Source organism: Hyalella azteca, unplaced genomic scaffold (genome assembly GCF_000764305.2).
Source record: "Hyalella azteca isolate HAZT.00-mixed unplaced genomic scaffold, Hazt_2.0.2 contig14010, whole genome shotgun sequence".
Lineage (NCBI taxonomy): Eukaryota > Metazoa > Arthropoda > Malacostraca > Amphipoda > Hyalellidae > Hyalella > Hyalella azteca.
In genome coordinates, this window is record NW_025943911.1 from 120,870 (window position 1) to 126,258 (window position 5,389).

Consider the following 5,389-nt stretch of genomic DNA (forward strand, 5'->3'; position numbering starts at 1 on the left):
GCAGCGGGGGCTTTTATACGTGCAGGCTGCCAGGAGCGCGAGACACAAAGGGCGGCTTGCGTGACACCGAACCAGGGTCACTTACCTCGCGCCGCCTCCTTCAGATGTCCTGGGAGGTGTTGGGGCAACTGTGCTGAGCTATGCTAGAGCAACCAATAAGCTAGACATTCACTTCTCCGGCCTGGCCACATAAATATTTTTGTCGATACTCATCTGGGCCCATAATTTCAAAAAAAGTTAAGAGATCGTAATTTCATCTGCCAATTATTGAAGGCCTTTCAAGCAAAATCCATCAATCATGGACAAGAAAATAGAGCGTAAGAACTTACGTTCACTTAGCGAATTTTGAAAGTATGGCCCCTGATGATTAAATCCAGGAAAGATAGAAATCGGAATCCTTTCAATTTGATCAACGCTATATTTTTTCTAGTTACGTAAATTTCAAGTAAAAACAAATATTTAAAATGTAGAGAATATAGACAGCATCAGCTGCAGGCGGTACTGACAGTATTAGTTCCAGTCAGCATAAGTTTTACGCAGCATTAAAAGTAAACGCAACTTCACCAATACGCCGCATACGCAAAATTACGTTTAGACACAGCATCAATATCACGCAGTCTTAACTCTAAAAAAACATTAAATGTACACAGCATTAACTGAACACAGAATTGCCAATGCTTAGCCTTATCTTCAAACGGCATTACCCATACGCAGCGTTATCTTTACACAGCAGTACATATACGTATTATTAAAACGAATACATAACAATATATCTTTCCAGCATTACGCGTGCATAAAATAACTTTTTCGCAGCGTTATCTCTATGACAGCATTAGGTATGCTGTATGCACAGCATCACCAGAGTTTAGCATTAAATATGTGTAGTACAGACAGTCCGTGGCTGTACAAGTGTCTCGTCTGGTCACCTGACACCTGATCCTGCAGCTGCAGCTGACATCTGCTCAGCTGCAGCTGCCGTCGCTCTGCACCAGCTGAGCGCAGGTAACACGCTTCTTACTACGTGAGTATTATAATACTACGCTGGTATAATAATACTACGCTGGTATAATAATACTACGCTGGTATAATAATACTACGCTGGTATAATAATACTACGCTATTCCCCGTTTATATACATCTTCCTGAGTGTGGACTTCACTGAACTGAACTGAAATTCGGTTATTCTCTGGCACGGATCATAAAAAAAATGCGAAAAGAGTTCTGAAAACGGCACAGTAAAAGGTTAAAAATTTAGAAATTTGGGACCACGAGCACGAGCGTCCGCTCTCGACCACGGCTTAATGGAGACTGCATTTTGTGACGTTAATATGACTTAATGGAGAATGGCAACATTTTGTGACGTTTCATAGTTTCTGACGCATAGTGCAGTGTTTTGAGAGTCACGTGAAGCCAACAGAACTTACGTAACGCATACGGTTTTTATTTATAGTTTTTCATTTCTCGATGCGTCCTTAATGTGTCGGAATATACCGCGTTTACCCTAGCTTGAGTAGCTTCTGCCCCTAAATCATGGTGGCAATCCATAGGTTATTCAAAAGAACCTGTTCTTTTGTCATTTTGAACCGATCAACGCTTTTTTACGGACCGATCGTAAAACACACCTTCTGTGACCTTCACCGGCAAAAGCTTTTGCACTTCTGAAGAAAGTCAGCTGACAGCTACACCTGTCTCTTATACACATCTAGAGATGTANCAGACGCATAAGTACTCACAATAATTCCCTGCCACCATGCCCTAAATAGAAAATTTGGGCAATGGGCAAAAGCCACTCATAAATGGACACAATGCCCTAGAATCTGGCCAATTTTACTAGCTCCTACGGCCTTTCCCACAATTTCTTTGCTTAAAAATAAGAAAAATCCAAATTGGCATCCAAATTGACATTGATTGGATTCATTTTTATTCATAAAATAGCTGTGGATCTTTAGTATTATTGTAATTTATAGCTACACTAAAATCTGAAGGAAAGAAACCCATAACTTCTACAAAATATATTAGATTTTTTTAGGGATCATATCATTTATTAAATGGTGTCCCCCATTCCCCAACAATGATCAATCCAGGCATCTCTTTTCCAAGTTCCATCTTGAATTTCCAAGAATTTTGTATCTTCTTTTAGCTCAGTCAAGCTTGGACCAAGCTTGACTGAGCTAAAAGAAGATACAAAATAAATTAACACTTACCTTTTTGCAATTTTTCATCAACCATGACTTGACTGTCTCAAATTGCGTTAGAGTTTCATTAGATTCGTAAAATTTCACATTAGGACCCCCATCTTTTCGTGGATTAATGGCCATTTTCCCGAAAACACAGGGTTGCGGCGTTTCTTACTACAAAGTACGAAACTATCAGAGATACCAACACTTCAAAAATTCAAAACAATGATCGCAGCATACCAACAGAGGAAATTTTTTTTAAACACATCATTGTGAGCATGGGACGAGGAACAATAATATAATAATAATCAAACCACTTTAGTATGGAAAAATATTTATATAAAATTTGTGTGCCTCAATTTAAATGCACTGCGAAGAAATTGGCATGAAACGATATATAAAAATCTAATTCCTTCTCCTTTTAATTCTCATAAGAAATTTCAATGACCAAAATGAAAAATACACGATATATGTACATAAAGTTTTATTTTAAAATAAAAAAATTATGTATGTACATGAGAGCCCTGAGCCATGATGATCGGCCTTGAAAATTTATAATTGTTACCCCTCTACAATTTAAATCGATAATTATGCAAAATTTCTGTAGAATAACCTTAAATGACAGTTTAAATAAATTATTCATCAGAATAAGTTATGTGGATTACATTTTTTGGACGAAAAATTATATGTGACAGCAAATGTGTACATTCTCATCAAAAGATTGAAATTTGCACAATTGAAAATCAGTAAGTGATCCGGACATTACGCTCTCGCTCCACACTCGTGCCTCAAACTAATGAGTAAGGAAAATTACCGAGCGTTGTTGACGCTTCGCTCAGCTGATGTCTAATCAGTGAAAATATTTGAACGGGTTCAGGTTGTCCCAGGCTTGCTTGCCTACTTTGCAAGCGAGCTAGGAGTTAGCAATCTACCCGCAGAACTTAACAGGGAAAATTTGCCCGAAGAAACCTAAAGTAATGGGAGCCTCTGTGTTGCCCGGTGGCCAGAACTTTCGACCGGTTATCCATGCAACACGCCTTCATACATTCAAAAAGAATAACCACATTTACTCGTTTCGCTAGGGAGCTAAAACATTCAGCTAGCAAAGTGTTCACTAAAATATCCTATGACATTATATATGTAATTAGATAGTGAGTAATTACATACATCTAAAAAGGAATGGCAAATGTACAACCGTTCGATCAACTCGTCATTCCTTCTCCCACCCCTCATCTCTCTGCAAGAATAGACTGTTAACATCCTCCTCCTTTATAATAATTCTCACGTTTTCCAAATATCTCTTCACACTCTCAATCACTGCTACAGCTGCTCACTCAGATAAATCAACAATCATTGCAAACCACGGCTAACTTGTTCTCTCATACCCCACACACTTGTTTTCTCATACCCCATTCACTTGTTCTCTCATACCCCATTCACGTGTTCTCTCATACCCCACTCGCTTGTTTTCTCTACCCCACTCAATCAATCTCACGGTCTCACCTTCCTCATTCACAATCATCTTCATCATATAATGTCGTTTTCATTCATACGCCTCACATTCCACAATCAAGTGCACCACAGTTTCCTTCTCATCCTCATCACTCGATGAAACCCGATGACAAGTTTGCAATAAATTCACTTGGATAGGTAATAGGTAAAATTTCAACTATGACATATATACCTAATATTACCTAATCCTAGGAATAAGTAATATTTATTCATGTCATAGTTGAAATTTTTCAATTCCCAGACACTTATCTTCTAACTTCCTGGAATTTTAGACAATAATGTAAGAGAAAGCTACCAGCACCGTGTCAGCGTGATACCACATGGATTTACATGTCCTTTGAGAAAATAAAATAAAAACCCCAATTATTTAAAACATTTCTGATTGAGAACATTGAGCAACAAAGTTAATCAATTGCATATTCCAATTAGGTGCGACTGACCTCCGGTCAAGACATTTAGATCGGTAATTCACGCTGTATAAAAATCTTTTATTAGCGTGAGAAAATTAAATGTCCGCGACGCACCCGGCAGCGAAAAAATTGATTTAATGAGTATTCACTACAATCCGAATAGACTAAAACGTTTTTATAAATGCCAACATGAAAACAGAAACAATGTACTAAAACATTCGTCACAGTCCCCTTTGCCTTTCGGTAACCTCTGTCACTAACGGCCTCATTATATGCGGATTTAAACTAATGATTCATATTTTAATGAAATGGTTCCGCAGGATTGCCGACCTTAATTATTATTTAGGTCACTATGATGAGCTGATTTTATTGAGTAAATCAGATAAAGTTGAAATAATGTATGTTCTGAATTAACCTTGTATGTAATTCCTTGTGTTTATTGCCGGTTAGTGTTTCTTATTGAATCGAGCGATATTTTGTGAAGTTCATCTAAATCCGCAAATGCTCCAGTGAACCTCGATAATTATTGTGTATTTAGCCTAGAATCTTATTGAGATACTGATTCGTGATCCTTCGGGCCAATCTGAATATTTATTCAAGTAGATCAGTGAATAATCCATTGTATATTCTACGGGTTAAGTTTTCAGTGCATCAAACTAACGTGCATTTCCTCAGGCCACGCCTCTACACTTTTACATGATCTCGTCTTTACTCCATTAAAACCCTATATAACTCGCAGGATTCTTACCCGATACAATGCTCGCCCTAACCTCATTTATTATACATTAATTATTCTCTCGCTCACCTACTAGAAAAAGCTTATAGAATATAGTTATTCTTCTTTTATTATCCTTCCTCCCAGTTGCATCATCATCGCGAAGTTGAGGTGAGCTTGACTCGCCAGGTAAGGGCTCTTTGAGGGCTCCAAGGTCTTCACGTATTCTTTGGGTGAACTCCAGTCTTTGTATTAAATCGTAAAAATATATAAGTTAAAGAAAGCTTTCGTTATTATTTCATGTATTCGATAATTTGGTGTAAATGCTTATATTCATTATGAAATAGAAATAATTTGTATTCAGTATAAAATATCAGGTCATAGAGCGACACGGTCTTATAATCGGACCTCAAATAATAAATAATTAGGAAACTATTAAACCGGGTAAGCCTTTAGCGCCGGAGTCTTACCATAATATCATTGACAGGCTCGGAATCGTAGATGTTGTTGACCATGCCCGTCATGAGACCACCCATTCTTATGTTGTCGATATGGCCGTCTTTAGCCTCGTCCAG

At 37.8% G+C, this 5,389-nt stretch overlaps 1 long non-coding RNA gene and 1 other non-coding gene across 2 annotated transcripts; one reads left to right on the plus strand and one right to left on the minus strand.

Annotated features, from left to right (window-relative positions):
- Positions 1 to 2,960: 2,960 nt before the first annotated feature.
- On the plus strand, positions 2,961 to 3,112 carry LOC125178957. Its single transcript, XR_007157095.1, has one exon. It is a non-coding gene; the product is annotated as a U12 minor spliceosomal RNA (small nuclear RNA).
- A 939-nt stretch (positions 3,113 to 4,051) lies between these two features.
- Positions 4,052 to 5,383, minus strand: LOC108680949. Its single transcript, XR_001931459.2, has 2 exons — positions 5,285 to 5,383; positions 4,052 to 5,059 (listed from the first exon to the last, which is right to left on the minus strand). It is a non-coding gene; the product is annotated as an uncharacterized LOC108680949 (long non-coding RNA).
- Positions 5,384 to 5,389: the final 6 nt, after the last annotated feature.